Source organism: Scyliorhinus torazame, chromosome 7, assembly GCF_047496885.1.
Source record: "Scyliorhinus torazame isolate Kashiwa2021f chromosome 7, sScyTor2.1, whole genome shotgun sequence".
Classification (NCBI taxonomy): domain Eukaryota; kingdom Metazoa; phylum Chordata; class Chondrichthyes; order Carcharhiniformes; family Scyliorhinidae; genus Scyliorhinus; species Scyliorhinus torazame.
This window is the reverse complement of record NC_092713.1, coordinates 131262814-131279992: the sequence shown is the minus strand read 5'-3', so window position 1 is coordinate 131279992 and position 17179 is coordinate 131262814. Positions and strand designations below refer to the sequence as shown.

Below are 17179 nucleotides of genomic sequence, written 5' to 3'. Positions count from 1 at the left end.
TGCATAGCTGACAAACCTAAAGGTGAGCAGCCTCTTTTGTTCATGTCCAGAGTGCAAAAGAACTTGGCAAAGGATAGGTCACATCTTTAAAAGAATTCACATAATGTTAATGCTTTCACGTTACCATTGGTCTCATTTCCTGTGGCTGCTTATTGATACAATGCTCGCTTTCTCTAAATGAGCCAAAAATATGGTTTGTGCCCTTAGTTGCTGTTGTCAAGCAATCTAATCTTGTTTTGCCTGAGGCAGTCCAAACAGAGTATTGCTGAGGTTCCTACGTCAATACTGTACTAAATAAGGCTTCCCTATCTTGGAACGGGTTCTTACTTGTTATACAATAACAAATCACTACAGGTACAGCTAACCCACGCCCACTGGCTAAACGTCAGCCTGAGAGCATAAAAAGAGAGGCAGGCAAGGAGAGCGGGCAGATGCTAATAGCTCTTGGCAGAGAAAGCAACTGGAGTATAATCGTAAAAACTGAGCTGCAGCTCTGAGTGAGGAAAAACTTGCAAAGCGATTTGATACTGCTTGTGCAACAGAAGCCTTCTCGAAGCAAGACTGAATCCCAGACTTATAAGAAACAAGACAAGATGCCAGCAAACATAAAGGAACACAGCTTGTAAGTAATCAGTAGGCTTTTAAGCCTCAAATTCGTTGTTGTGCAGACCTCCATAAAGCTGCTCATATATTTGTCAGGCATTCGGGCAAATACATAAGATACTGAGGGTTTTTTTCACAAGTGCATGCTGTGCAAAATCTTTTGTATTTTCAAAACTCTGTGTTGGCAGAGCTCCTACTCAGTCTCTTTTGCTGGGAACGGTGCCGGGTGAGCAGTGGATCAAACTTGGCTGGAATTGTGCCATAACCTGCTGACACTCAGCGATAGGCCCTGCACATGAATAATGGCCGCTTGGCTGGGATATCAGGGGGGCAACTGGCTTGAGTGGGGCATAAACATGACCTGTTTCTGCGTATAAGTAAAAGGGCAGTCAATTCAACCAGTCTAAAGAGGGAATCTTGCACAATAGTTTTAGTCCAGTACTTTGCCAACATTGTGAAGAAACGTGCTGAATTAAAAAGAACAAACCAGTTTTGATTGCGACAAAAGCATTGTTGAAAATCTGAAAAATGAAGTTGAAAATTAATTTTAGGGAATGGGCAGATATTGCATTGCATGGCTCTTGGAAGCAACACTGATTTTTGTTTTACCTGCTGGCTTATGTTTTGTGAGGGGACATGTGTAACAAGTGTTACTCAGAAAGTGGAACTGGGAATGAATATGATGGGTTAGTGATAGCTAATGCCACATAGCCAATTCGCATACAATGCAAGGCCACTTGCAGTGGCTTTTCTTGCATTATTCTTAATGTTCCTGACTTTCTTTCACAGTATTAAAGGGCTGAAGAACCGATGTTCGCACCTTTTGCATCATCAGAAAGCGACCACTGATTCTTCTGAAGTCGTGGCAATCAAATCACGAGAGGCAAAGCTAACTTTGAAGTAAGTTACTGTGATTAACTACACCTTATCTGAAGTGTGAGAACTCTCCATTTATAATCTATTCTTGAGCTAAAGCATCGATATTTATTTTATTTCTATTTTATCCACAGTCCCTCCCGTGAAGAAGTATTAAAGTGGACTGAATCTCTGGACAACTTACTGGCTCATAAATGTAAGCAGCTGATATATATGCCTCCTTAGAGGGCTGATAATCCCACTCTTGTCCAAAATGTAATTAACAGTTGCAGATAAACAACCCCCCAAAGCACTGCCTGTTAAACACATTAAGAGAGTATGATTTGACTTAAGGATCCATTGAAGTGGTAATAATAAGTTAAGGAAAATGGTATTAATATCAAAATATTTAACATGATAAGTAATAGCATTGATCTCCATTCCTTAGCAACATGTGGCAGTGCAGGTCTTGTTGCATATGTCAAAACTGCAGCCATCTGTAGAAAATGGAAAGGTTGTACTAGCCTTTAGTGTAGAATAGTTTGAGTTCTCTGACTGAAGGCAGGTATTGATGTTTATTTTCTAAATTAGGGCAAAGTGCCATGATTTTTTACTATGGGTAGGGCACGGAGGCAGGCTCCAAGTAAATCAAACTCCATATTGTTGCTGACGTTAATCTGATCCATAGGCTAGCCACCAAACCAACTGAGCAAACTGGACCCCAGCATAGACTCAATACTGCAATAATCAAAGATATTGGGATAAGGGCAGCACGGTGGCGCAGTGGTAGCACTACTGTCTCATGGCGCCGAGGTCCCAGGTTCGATACCGGCTCTGGGTCATTGTCCGTGTGGAGTTTGCACATTCTCCCCGTGTTTGCGTGGGTTTCGCCCCCACAACACAAAATGTGCAGGTAGGTGGATTGAACACGCTACATTGCCCCTTAATTGGACAAAATGAATTGGGTACTCTAAATTTATTTTTTTAAAAGATATTGGGATAAATCCTCAACAGGGTAAACATTGAAAATAATGGTGTTAGTGTAGGTTTTTTGATATAGTATAATAATTGTGACAAAGGAGAAAAGTTGTAACAGTAAGTAATATCTTATTTTCCTTTATTCTCTCTAGATGGCCTGATTGCTTTTAAAACCTTCCTCAAATCCGAATACAATGATGAGAACATTGAGTTCTGGCTGGCCTGTGAGGACTACAAGAAAATTAAGTCACCTACAAAGCAAGCCTCCAAAGCAAAGAAGATCTTCTCAGATTTTGTTGAACCAATGTCTCCGAAAGAGGTACTTACTGACCTTTTGCCCTTACCTTTGAATGGGGCTTCCTTTATTGAAAACTGTTCAGACATAAATGTCGAAGGAATGAATGATAACAATCAAATGCATGATAGTGCTGGCTCCATGTGTCACATACATGTTATTGAGCCGCACAGGCCAGTCTCTGTGTGCACTTAGTTCGCTGACCTCAGTGCAAAGGCAATGAATGCTTGACCATTGGTCTGAGCTTCCCTTTGCAACAGGCAAAGAATAATTACTGCAGATTAAACACTTCGATGTTACTCGATGACGTACAGCAATCACTAATGAATCCTATGATTTTCTTTTCAATCAGATCAATTTGGATTACTACACCAAAGACACGATCACTAAAAGCATGCAACAACCAACCTACACGTGCTTTGAAGTTGCGCAAAAGAAGATCTATGGTCTGATGGAAAACAACAGCTACAACAGGTTCCTTCAGTCAGATATCTACCAGAACATACTCAATAATAGTCATAACCATCATCAAACATGAATGCTGTTACTCTTCAGCAGATCAGGTGCTGGTCTCTTATCGAGATGTGTTTCTTGCCATGAATAAAGTATTTGGTGTGACGCCAAATGTCACCAGGATGCTTAACGCTTATAGCTGATGGGACTTCGAATGGAAAGGCCAAGACTAGGGTGTAGAAAGTAAGGTGGAGAGAATCAAGGAAGTCTGGTCAAAAACTGAAGAGAGAAAAGTAATAATGCACCATGGCAGATAGAATACTCAGTTCACTTCCATTGGACTGAGCTTCAAGCCTTGGCGCAATGCTGCAGAGGGCTGCCAAGAAGGGCCACGGTACCTCCCCACAGAGTAAAAGACATCAAAACAAGGGTTAGAGTCTCCCGGCCAACAGAGGTGGTAAGCCACTCGGGCCTTGGAGAAGCAGGCATGGGAGAAAGAGGGAACCAGAGGGCATAGGAAATTAGGGAAATGTGTTTGCAAGGTATCTGCACTCAGAAAACACATTAGCCCACTGAGAATGCCATTCCTCCATCAGTGCAGAGGTTCTAGGTACTTAAAAAGCTAAATACCTCAATCTTGCAACATGTCCATCTGGCAGTAGAGAATGTACAACCTGCATCTAAAATCTCTAATAAGATTGGATCTGTGCTTCTAAGCACAGAGTTGGATGTCAGATCTAAAATAATGAGCTACATGCTGTGCTAGCATATTCCCACTGACAGGTTAAAATGTCTTGTGGGTTGGCTGTTACAAAGGAAAGGGTTAACTGTTCTTGTACGTTGATTCTGTATAATGCAACACTGCCAATCATTCAATGTTAAACTGGATTCTGTAGATTGTTCGGCTTCTTAAACTTTTAGTATCCATTTTGATGTGATCCAAAATGATACAACAAGATGTTTAATCCCGATTAAAATCAGCAATGAAACTAGGAGCTTTGTATGCTGAGCCACAAAATCCAATGTATAAACTGCGCCCTCATGTTTTTTTACACAAGACAACGTATCCTGCATGAAGGACAAGCCATCTCTGAATACTGAGCTGAACTGAAATAAAAGCTTCTTTAAGAGTGGTTTAAATGATTCAGAAATGTGATTTAAAATCTTTTTTAAAATGCAGTTTCTGAAATTGTGCTCTAGTTTGTTTGTATTGTGAACAATTGTATTCCGATCAATATACATCTTCTGATTTTGTGTAATTGTGATGAAAGTCACAAATAAAGTTATTTGAATTACATTCAATGATGCATCTATTTTCTTGTCTATTTTCTTGTCTTTGCATGGTTGATTTAGCCACAGTGCAGTACTTTAATTGTCTGCTAAGCTTGCAATACAATAATTTATTGCAAGGCAATGAGGCAAAAATAAAGCTGTGGAAAAACTTAGTCCTAGCTTCACTAAAAGAGATTATATGGTCAAACATCATATTGCTATTTACGGGACCTTCTGTGCAAATTGGCAGCTGTATTCTCTACATTACACTTTAAAAGTTCTTCATCGGCTCTGAAACGCTTTTGGGTCACGAAAGGTGCCACATAAATACAAGTTTCTTTGCCTGGAAGAGTGAGGAGGGGCAGTTTTCAGGTCGGGGCATTCGGGTCGGGTTGGGCTGGTCGCGCCGAGCCAGGTTGGGTGGGGTCAAGAGTCGCTCGAACCGCTTGGAACATGGGAAAAGACTTTCACCAATCCGGTGCATCGCTGCGTCAATGCAGCATCTAACCAAATAGTGCTAGTATGTTAGTTCACTCATTTAATCAAAATTAAAATTCCTACATCTTGTAAAAACATAGATTTCTGGACATCTCTGGTTTTTGGATCGCCAGTTTTGAGACACAGGGTGGAATCTTCCGGTCGCACCCGCCTCGAGACCAGAAAATATGGTCAATGGACCTTTAAATGGTCCGTCAAATTTTCCATTCTGCTCCTAAAGATTCCCGCCGTGGGTGGGACCAGAATATCTGTATAGAAAGACTTGGGGATGTCCATACACAAATCTTTAAAAGGTGGCAAAACAAGTTGAGATGACTGTTAAAAAGTCATACTGGATCCATGGCAGTATAAATAGAGGCATAGAATATAAAAGTAAGAAGGAAAGTTAAGCAAAACTTTATAAAACACTGGGTTATGGTGTTCAATTCTGGGCACCACACTTTAGGAAGGCTGTCACGGCTTCGGAGAGAGTAGAGAAGAGATTTATTAGAATGGTACCAGAGATGAAAGTCATCTGTTGCATCAGACAACCAAAATTGGGATGGTTCTTCTTAGAACAGAGAAGATTTCAGGGAGATTTAATAGAGGTGTTCAAATTCAGAAATGGTACATAAGCAGAAACTGTTTCAAGGACCAGAAGTGTCAGTAACCAGAGAGGTCACAAATTTAAAGTGATTGCCAAAATCGCTCCTTTAAGGTAAAAATTTTTGTTGCACAGCGAACCGTTGTGATCTTGTGAATCTACCATACCAGAAACTGGGGTAGTACACATTCAATGAGAACTTTCAACTTTGAATTGTAAAGCAAGGCAATGAGGAAAGAGGGGTGGGAGGAAGTGGTGGTGGTGGGGGGGGGGGGGGGGGGGGGGGATTGAGACAAATTGGGTAGCTTCACCTCCTTCTGCATTATATAATTCTGTGAATCTATGAATGCATTTCCTAGTCCCATCTCAATAAATAAGGAATTCAAGAGAAACTTCTTTAGTCGGAGTGGTGTGAAGGTGGGCTGCTGGGCTTCACTGCAACATGGGATGGCTGAAGTAAATATCAGAGAGGCATCGAAAGAAAATTGGAGAAATACATAGAGAAGAAAGGAATGAAAAGATATGTTAATAGGGTTAGATGAAGTGGGCGATGGAGACCTGTTACAGTTTGCACATTCTCCCCATGTCTGCGTGGTTTCCTCCGGGTGATCCAGTTTCCTCCCACAGTCCAAAGATGTTCAAGTTAGATGGATTGGCCATGCTAATATTACCCAAAGATCAGGTGGGGTTACGGGGATAGAGGTGGGGATTGGGCCTAGGTAGGGTGCTCTAACGGAGCAAGGGCCGGTGCAGACTCAATGGACTGAATGGCCTCCTTCTGTATTGTAGGATTCTATGATTCTATGTAAATGTGATTCGTTATAATTCAGCACAAACCAGAGATAAAACTTGGGACTGTCTTGATGTGGACAGTCCAGGCCCAATCATCGCAAACTGAACAGTGTGTGGTACCCATAGACAATCAACAAACTCTTCATAGCAGTTGTGAAGTCGTCAATAAATGAGGTAACATAAGGACACTCAGAATGACAAATACAGACACATCCATTCATACTTAACTATTAGGTAATAACCTTTATTGTAATGGAAAAAAGTGCAGCAGTTTGGCATGCCGTCAGCTGAATCAAGAGCAGGTGACACGATTGGAATGACGGATACTGACTGTGGCCCATCCTTTAAAATATATGGTGCGGTTATCACACCCAGCTGATAATGGAAACTGCAACTTTATTTACAAAGCAACCTATCATTGTTTATAGATGACTGGTAAAGAAAGGATTTTAGGCTGCTTGTGAAATGTACCAAGGGATCATAAATTCAACATCCTGCATTAACCAAGCTATTTGCCCATGGTGACATGATCGTCTTTTTAGATCGTATTTTACATTGAGGCAAGGTTGCTGAATCTGGACTCGTCAGGTGGAATTTTCCATTCCGGGACTAAGTCCGTTGGAGGTCAGGCACTGCAAATGTTTCCCACCATGGAAGCCTGTGGGAATTTGCGCTGAATCCACATGATGATGGACTAATTAATAATCTTTTGTTCATTGTCACAAGTAGGCTTACATTAACACTGCAATGAAGTTACTGTGAAAATCCCCTAGTTACCACATTCTGGCGCCTGGTTGGGTACACAGAGGGTGAATTCAGAATATCCAATTCACCTAACAGCACGTCTTTCGGGACTTGTGGGAGGAAACCGGAGCACCCACAGGAAATCCACGTAGACACAGGGAGAATGTGCAGACTCCGCATAGCCAGCAATGTAGCATTGTGGATAGCACAATTGCTTCACAGCTCCAGGGTCGCAGGTTCGATTCTGGCTTGGGTCACTATCTGTGCGGAGTCTGCACGTTCTCCCCGTGTGTGTGTGGGTTTCCTCCGGGTGCTCCGGTTTCCTACCACAGTCCAAAGATGTGCAGGTTAGGTGGATTGGCCATGATAAATTGCCCTTAGTGTCCAAAATTGCCCATAGTGTTGGGTGGAGTTGCTGCGTTGGTGGAGGTGTTGATCTTGGGTGGGGTGCTCTTTCCAAGAGCCGGTGCAGACTCGATGGGCCGAATGACCTCCTTCTGCACTGTAAATTCTATGAAATGACAGTGACCCAAGCTGGGAATTAATTTTGCAGTCGGTGGTTTCCAGATGTTTTGTGCAGCAGGATGGGTTGAGTGGCACGCGCTCTGCTGTCAGAGCGGGGTGCCACATTTAAAAGGTGCTCAAATATCAATTTACCCACTGCTGTTGGAGAAGATCCACCTCCTGAAGCTCCTGCAGCTGGAAGATGTATGTTACAGATGCTCCATCCCCCACTGCTGAACGAGATGCTCCATGGTACACTGTCACTGGAGATCCCCATTTTCCCCAGGCTCCCCCAGGCCTCTTCCCAGGTGATTCCCAGTATGTCCACGCATGACCCGATCCAGTGTGATTTTCAGCTGGTAGAGCGGATGTTTTTGTCAGGGGGAAGCAATTCCGGTCGGGCCTTCATCTACATCCCATCAACATGATGCAAAAGGGTTTCCTGCTGTCCTCTGGTGGGAATGGCAACCGACCATGATGAGCAGGAGTGCACAATCACATTGTCATTTTACACTGGCAGGATACCGATTTTTCAGCTCCTGTCATTGTGTCCCTCCTCCCACCTGCCATTATACCCACTGCGTGTAAACTGGAAAATTCCGTCCAATGACTCAGTGAGTTTCTGCACCTTCAGGCTATAAAGTCAGGAGCCCCATGAACCAGCACCAAAAGTGGAGACTTTTGTTGTGGTTGTGTTGTGCTCTGTTATTTACTTCTCTCCCTGCAGCCTCTCCAAATCAAACCCCTTCAGAGGCTCGAAACCCGCAATTGAAGAGTGGAAGAAAGCGGAATTTGACTCCGCACTTTCTGGAAATCTGAATTCAGCCATTAGATGAGGGAAAATGTAGGTCTCTGCTGCCAAGAATCTTCAGAATTCCCCGAACTTATATTACAATGTTGCCAACTAAACACAATCAATGTAACACCACTCAGTAGAGATTCTTTGTTTGCATCAGGGTGCTTTTAGAAGATAAGCACCAGGGTATTTTTTTTTCCTGTTGGTGCGATGGCAAAATTAACAATGCTGCTTTTGTCCTGGTAGACCTGGAGCTATTAAAGGCAAGATTTTAACTCACTTCAATTACACTGAGTTAAAATCAGGTCCTAATTAAGAGTCAACTACAATGTGAGACTGAGGGCGGATTTCTCCCATGGCCCTGCTGGCAGGTTCAATGGTGGATGGGTCAGAGGGGAGCAGAATTTGGCAGGAGCCCAAAAATCGGTTCCACACCAGCCCAAATTTCCCATGGCTGAAGCCCGCCTTGGCAAATCAGGAAACCCACTGGAGGCGTGCAACTGATTTGCATCGCGATAACGGGATGCAGATGAAGGCCCGACCGGAATCTTTTCCCGAGTCCCAATTCTCTGCAGCACCAGTGGGAAAACATGCCGGTCCAGAGAATGGTTGGAACAATGAGGCATGCAGAAGTCAGGGCTTGCCTGCACCATGCCTGGGACTACCTCCGGAGTTTGGAATGGAGGTCGCCAGCAACCTTGGACCCCGGGACATCACAGCAGCAGGTGGGGGAAGCATGTGTCTTGTAGATCTTCCAGGTTCAGTGTCATCAAGGAGGTCCGTTATCCACCCTCAGAAGGTTCCAGGAGATTCACCTTTTTTTTTCAGAAGCTCCATCTTCTTTCTTCAATGGCGGGTCCATGACGTTGGGCACCTTTTCAATTTGACACCCAGATATGATGGTGGGCCTCGATCTATCATGCCCACACCACCCAGAATACGGTGTTAAACCCCTGGGTACATTAGTAATGAGATCGGGCTGGAAGATATGGCATGGTATCCTGCTGGCCTCCATAGTGGGAAACACACAACGGGGGCGATTCTCCAAAATGGAGACCAAGTGTTCGCGCCGTCGCCAACCGACGCATGCGCAGTTGGGCCGCGCCAACCTGCGCATGCACGGAGGACCTCTTCAGCGCGCCGGCCCCGACTCAACATGGCATCGGTGTTCAGGGGTCGGCCGCGCAACAAAGTAGGCCCGGGGGGGAGAGGCCGGCCCGCCGACCGGTGGGCCTCGATCGCGGACCAGACCCCATCGAAGGATCGCTTTTTCCCGCCCCACAGGCCACCCCCCGACCCTTCGCGCAGAGTTCTCGCCGGCAGCGACCAGGAGTGAACGGCGCCGGCGGGACTCTGTCGTATCCGCACGGCCGCGCGGCCCATCCGGGCCGGAGAATCAGCGGCCCCGCCGATTCCAGCGGCCCGCGGCCCGTGCCGCGTCAAACGCGTCAGTGCAAATGCCGCCGATTACCCGCATCTCGTAGAATCGTGCGCCGGCGTCGGGGTGTGGTGGCGCGGTTGCGGCGATTCTCCGACGCGGGGCTCGGAGAATCGCCCCCAACATTCCTACCCCAGGATTTAGTTCCAAATGTGAGAATTCTGTCCTGAAAGTCTCATGTAGGTCAGACAAGTAAGGTAGGAAGCAGCTTCTTTCCTTTAAGGAAACAATCCTTATCAGAATTCAATTTGATATCCATGGTATGAATTAAACTCATAACTTCTGGAGAACCAATCCAATAAACTACCGTACCCAATATACCCTACTTCATGCATCAGATCAATATACACCACATGATATATTAGATGCTCTATCCACATTGTGCCTATACAGGTTTCCCATGCATATTCAAATATACAGTGCACACAATGGACAATGGGCGCAATGAAGGTGATGTGGATCAAGAAAATGTGGCATCAAATCCTCTCGCCATTTATAATGCACCATCTCTGAAGTGAATATGATGTAAAACAGAGTCTCAAGTTGGTTTTACTTGATGGTGGCATGTGAACTTAATGGTGAACAGTGACAGCCTTCACTGGGCTCAAGCTGCCTTCATAAATGATGGCTGATATTCTCTGGCCTCCCCCAGGCATCTTTCTCGATAGCGGGAAACGACCCACCATCGGCTGGCGTCGTGATGTTTTGGTCTCACTGCTTCCCATGGGCTGCTGCTGTTATCCGGCTTCCCATTGAATCCGCCCCAGGCCACCAGGATATCCACGGTAGCGGTGCACCATCAACAAGACTGGAAGGTCCTGCCGACTTGAACAGCCGGAAGATCTCACCGGATATATTCAACCTAAGCAAAGAGCTCTCAGTGACAAGCACTACTCATAGTGAATGTGAAATGTGGAGAAAAATCCAAATGACACATGTAGGCGTTAGGAATAATGAGCCCTGAGCCAAGTGCTGTACGTGAGTAATAGAGATAGAATTTGGAAAATCTGAAGGCAAAGGATGTGGACAGACACTGCAGGTTAATAGAGCAGAGAATCCTTAACTGGTAACAGCTAATTTTTTTATTCCATTCCACTCCCACAGTTGGTTTTCTATTGCCCTCTATCTTGAAGGTGGTGACTTCCTGTGGTGTATAACTACATAAGTGTCAGTAGTCCTCAATATCTGATTGAATGATTGTTATCAGCCAAATACACTTTGAAGGCCATTTCGTCTAACCTTATACTTATCCAGCCTCTGTCACACACACACATGCACACAAATACACACACACCCATACACGCACACACACACTTTTCAGAAGGGGATCAGAAGTGGGATGCTTAGATGATATTTCCTTTCCCTAGCTCAAGGAGCATTATCACCTGAGGTAGGTCTAGTCGACTCGGCATAGACAAGGAACATTCCTGCTCTGTGCAACACGACAATACATCACATGGTTCAGTTAGCCACTAATTAACAACTAATTGTAATTTATATGGCTGTCTGAGATGCATGTGTTGTGTATTCATGTTTGTTCCTTGTTGGAACAAAGTCACTTTAAGAGTTGATTACGTGACATATACATGATGTCATTGGCCATTTGTGCGGGCAAACCAGCAGACTATCCAAACAGCCTGTTGAGTAAACACCTTTCCAAATAAACTTTTGTCTTTTTGTAGCTTTGCGGTCTGCAAACCTATCCTGCAAAAATATCAAAAAAGAAAACTGGCGACGAGGAGGTCAGAACCAGGCTGGCAAACTCCCAGAGAACTAAAAAAAAGAACAAAAAATTATCAATCCATGCGCAGACATCTGAAAAAGAAGCTAAAATCTTCGCTACACTGGAGCTGGCAATGGAGGGGTGCCGGATAACTGCAGCAGCCATCGAAGGGACCACAATTTAAATGTAGATTTCAGAGGAAACAACATTGAAAAGAAGCTTGCTATGAGCTCTGCCCAGAAAGATCTGGACTAGTACAGGGAGCACTGTGAGTAGCAAGTACCCTGCGACAATCGTTTAGTGCTGGGGGTGTTCCAAAACTAGGAAGGAAACAAGCTGAGCTCAGGGGTCCCTTGTTTGAACACAAGAAGCGAGGTGGTGCTTTTGTGGCACATCATGCTCAAGCAAGCCCTTTCCATAGTAAAAATCATACAACACCAGGTTAAAGTCCAACAGGTTTGTTTCGATGTCACAAGCTTTCGGAGCGCTGCTCCTTCCTCAGGTGAATCAAACCTGTTGGACTTTAACCTGCTGTTGTAAGACTTCTTACTGTGCTCACCCCAGTCCAACGCCGGCATCTCCACATCATAGTAAAAATGGCAGACATTTTTGGTGCCATATGATAACACTGAGTGGTGGAGCTCATTACACTGAAAGAATCACTTATTTTGTCCAAGTGAATAAAATTCTGGCAAATATTGTAGTCCTGACTTTCCTGAATAGAATGGGTGGGGGAGCATTCAACTGCCTGCAAAATTTGGTGCAGTCACTTGTTTGAGCACTAGAATCCATAAAACGTTGACTGAGACCCGAACACAAACATAGGTTCGAAATTGCCAACAATGTGCAAAAACTGGCACGCAGCAGCAGGCTGCTGGTGATGTAAAATGCAGGGATTGTGGTAAAAAGGGCACAATGAATGTGTGTGTTGGGGAAAGAAACAACAATTCCCAAACAAGAACAACAAAAAACAACAACAACCGAGTGTATCAAATTGAAAACCAAATAAAAGGAAAATGGTTCACGTGAAAGAAAAAGGGCACAAAAAAGGACCAGAGTCATAGTCAGATGACAAGCTGCTTTTAAACATACTGGCCAATGCGGGCACAACAAACCATTACTGGGTCACTCTTTACCGGACAGACAACCAGTGAAAATGGAGGTGGACACTGGAGCAGCAGTTTTATTGGTACCAGAAGCTGCATACCAAGAGAAACTACAGCATAATTCCTTAAAACCTTCAAAGATAATACTAAAAACCTATGCTAGGAAAGTAGTTCCATTGAGGGACAGTGTCGATGTAAATGTGCAGTAATGGATAGACCGCAGATTAGTCCTTGCACGTTGTTAAAGGTAACTATCCAGCCCTAATGGGGAGTAGCTGGATGGAGAGAACCAAGCTAAACTGGGCCGAGGTGAATCTCATGATGAAGTCCGAAGCAGGTCTACCAAAAATTTTAAAGAAGCATGCCATTGTCTTTAATGGAGTTCTGGCAAGCATGAGAAAGATCTTAGTCAATTTAAAGATTAATGTCGAAAGCCAAGCTAGATGCTTAAATGCTAGGTCAGTGCCGTACGCCATCAGGACTAAGGTCGAGGCAGAATTCGAGAGGCTGGTCAAGATAGGGGTCCTTGAACCCAGGAATGTAAGTGATTGGGTCACACCGATGGGACCCGTAATGAAGAAAGGTGGTTTGGTATGCATGTGTGGCGATTTTCGATTTAGCAGATTAGATTAGATTAATATTTATTGTCACATGTACCGAGGTACAGTGAAAAGCATTGTTGAGTACAGTCCAGGCAGATTGCTCCATAAATGAAAACATAGAACATATGATAAATACATGAGGACACGTATTGAAAATAGATAAACTTAGACAGCGGGTGAAGTATATGGAATATAGTGTTACAACTGAAGAGAAGATGTGTAGAAAGATCTGTTCAGTCCATAACATCATTTCAGTCCAAAAGAGTACCTTTGAGGAGTCTGATGGCAGCACAGTAGCACAGTTGCTTGACAGCTCCAGGGTCCCAAGTTCGATTCTCGGCTTGAGTCGCTGTCTGTGCGGAGTCTACACGTTCTCCCCGTGTCTGCGTGTGTTTCCTCCGGGTGCTCCGATTTCATCCCACAGTCCAAAGATGTGCAGGTTAGGTGGATTGGCCATGATAAATTACCCATAGTATACAAAAAGATTGGGTGGGGTTACTGGGTTACAGGGATAGGTTGGTGGTGCGAGCTTAGGTGCGGTGCTCTTTCCAAGGGCCGGGACAGACTCGATGGGCTGAGTGGCCTCCTTCTGCACTGTAAATTCTATGATTCTATGATAACAGCAGGGATGAAGTTGTTTTTGAATTTATTGGTGCATTTTCTCAAACTTTTGTATCTTCTGCCCGATGGAAGAGCTTGAACGAGAGAATAACCCGTGTGGGAGGGGTCTTTCCCAAATGAAAAGAAGGTATAGACAGAGTCAATGGACAGTAGGCGGGCTCGCGTGATAGACTGGGCTGTGTTCATGACTCTCGGTAGTTTCTTATGGACTTGAGCTGAGCAGTTGCCATACCAAGCTGTGATGAGCCAGATCGGATGCTTTCTATGGTACATCTATAGAAATTGGTAGGAATTGTTATGGACATACCGAATTTTCTTAATTTCCTGAGGGAGTATACGCGCTGTTGTGCTTTCTTGGTCGTAGCGTCAACATGGGTAGGCCAGGACAGATTGTTGGTTATGCGCATACATAGGATTTTGAAGCTGTCAACCATCTCCACCTCGGCACCATTGATGCAGACAAGTCATGGACGACACTTCGCTTCCTGAAGTCGATGACCAGCTCCTTAGTTTTGACATTGAGGGCAAGATTGTTGTCATTGCATCATGCCACTAAGTTCTCTATCTCCCTCCAGTACTCTGGCTTGTTGTTGTTTGAGATCCGACCCACTACGGTTATGTCATCAGTCATCCTGTAGATAGAGATGGAGCTGAATTTTTCCGCACGGTCATGTGTGTAATAGGGGGGTAATAATAATAGTCGCTTATTGTCACAAGTAGGCTTCAATGAAGTTACTGTGAAAAGCCTCTAGTCACCACACTCCGGCGCCTGTTCGGGGAGGCCAGTACGGAAATTGAACCCACACTGCTGGTATTGTTCTGCATTAAGAGCCAGTTGTTTAGTCCACTGTGCTAAACCATCTTGGGGCTTGGTATGCAGCCTTGCAATTGGTATTGAGGACTATCATGGAGGAGGTGTCGTTGTTTATCCTTACAGATTGCCTCCCGCCAGTCCAAAGATGTGCAGGTTAGGTGGATTGGCCATGATAAATTACCCATAGTATACAAAAAGATTGGGTGGGGTTACTGGGTTACAGGGATAGGTTGGGTCAGGAAGCCGGTGATCCAGTTGCAGAGGGAGGAGCCGAGTCCTAAATTTTGGAGTTTGGATATGAGCTTGGCTGGGATTATGGTGCTGAAGGCGGAACTCTAGTCAAGGAACAGGAGGCTGGCATAGATGTCCTTGTCGTCAGGATGCTCCAGGGATGAGTGTAGGGCCAGGGAGATAGCATCTGCTGTGGACTGGTTGTGGCGGGAAGCAAATTGCAGTGGATCAAGGCAATCCGGAAGCTTGGATTGAGTCATGACCAACCTCTCGAAGTACTTATAATAATACATGCAGAGCCACTGGTCGGCAGTGTTTGAGGCACGTTGCCGGGTTCTTCTTTGGCACCAGTATGATAGTTGCTATCAATCTGGTACTGTGTACAGAGCAGTAACTTCAGCCATTAATTGATGATTTATTTTCTGGGTTGGCTGGATTTCAGTAAATTTGACCTTAGGCAAGCTTATCTCCAGATAAATGTGGATCCAGATTCTCAACAATGTTTGACAATCATGACACAGAAAGGGTTATTCAGATATAAAAGACTTTGATCTGGCACCACATTCGCAACTGCATTGTTCCAACTTGCCACGGATCAAATTCTAAGTGGACTAGAAGGAGACCAGTGCTACTTAGATGATATCTAAGTTGCTGGAAGGAATAAAGCAGAGCAACTTTAAAATTTAGATGCTACACCAGCGGGGCTAGAAGATTATGGATGATGAGTACAGAAGGATAAATGTGAATTCTTCAAATCTTCTATTGGTTCCCTGGGGCACATCATTAATGCAAAGGGACTGCACAAATCGCCTTCAGTAGTAAAAGCCATAACTGAGGCACCTGTACCTCAAATTTAAATCAACTTCAATCATTTTGGGGCTTATTAAACCATTATGGAAGGTTTGTCCCTAATCTGGAAACTATTCTCAAGCCTCTACAAAGCTTTGGCAAAACAGGAAATAGAACTGGGTGTTATGAACATGCTACTTTGTAGCAAGACCGTGGGAGCAAACCCAGTGTTAAAACCATACGTTATCCAAACACTTAAACTATCCATACAGGCTGGTTACATTCTCTGGGGGATGAAGGTCATTATTCCAACATTGTTAGGGAAACGTGTCCTAAAGCAGCTTCATGAAGGTCATTGTGGGATAGTAAGGATGAAGGAGATAGTCAGTAGCTATTTTTGGTGGCCAGGACTCAATAGTGAAATCGAGGCGAAGGTGGCCATGTGTTTGGCTTGTGCAAAAGTTCTAGGGCGGGATTCTCCCAGCCCGGGGCCGGGCCAGAGAATCCCCGTAACCGGGCCACGCCGCCCTGATGCCGGCATGCGATTCTCCACTCTGTGGAGAATCGCTGCCATTGGCGCTGGCGCATTTGGCGCACCGCAGGCCGCGGGCCGTTGTACGCGGCTGGGCCGGCGATTCTCAACAGGAGATGGGCCGAGCGGCCGCTCTAAAAAGGCAGAGTTCCGCCGGTGCCGGCCACAGCTGGTCACAGCCGGCGGGAACTCATGCGCGCAGGGCCGGGGGGTGGCCTGTGGGGAAGGGGAGGGGGGCTCCGACCCCGGGGGGGCCTCCGATGGGGCCTGGCCTGCGATCGGGGCTCACCAATTGGCGGGACGGCCTCTCACTCCCCGGGCCTATTTTCTACCGCGCCAGCCCCTGAACTCCCGCGCCATGTTGCGTCAGCACCGGTGCATTGAGGGAGGCCACCGCGCATGCGCGGGTTGGTGCTGGCGTCACTACGCATGCGTGTATCCCATGGCGCACAATTTGCACCGGGATGGGAGGCTGGAACAGCGTGAACTGCTCCAGCGCCGTGCTGGCCTCCTGTAGGGGCTAGAATCGGTACTCCCAACGGCCCGTTCACGCCGTCATGAAATGCGAGGTGTGGCCACTCTGACGCCGAATGGGAGAATCCCGCCCCTAAACTTGCCACCACTAGTGCAATTACACCCACGGGAATGGCCAGAAGGGCCATGGTAAAGAATCTCACGGGGGCTCATTTTTGACACTAAATGCCATTGAAAACGGGCCGCGATCTTGCCAATGCAGCCATTGTAAAACACTCTGCCAAACGGCCCAAAACTGGACTTTGAATGTATTCCGTTGAATCGCGCCAATTGTGTTTCATTGCAGGAACCTCGAAGGGGCGGAAAGCATTGCGTACTCATGATTATTCCTAGTTGGAACAAGATCACTTTATGAGTCTGAACACGTGATGTATTGATGAGATCATTGGCCGTCTGTAGGGACAAATGGGCAGTCT

General features: G+C 45.4%; 1 pseudogene; it reads left to right on the top strand.

Annotated features, from left to right (window-relative positions):
- The first annotated feature begins 431 nt into the window (after positions 1–431).
- LOC140426561 (regulator of G-protein signaling 21-like) lies at positions 432–4486 on the top strand (annotated as a pseudogene).
- Positions 4487–17179: the final 12693 nt, after the last annotated feature.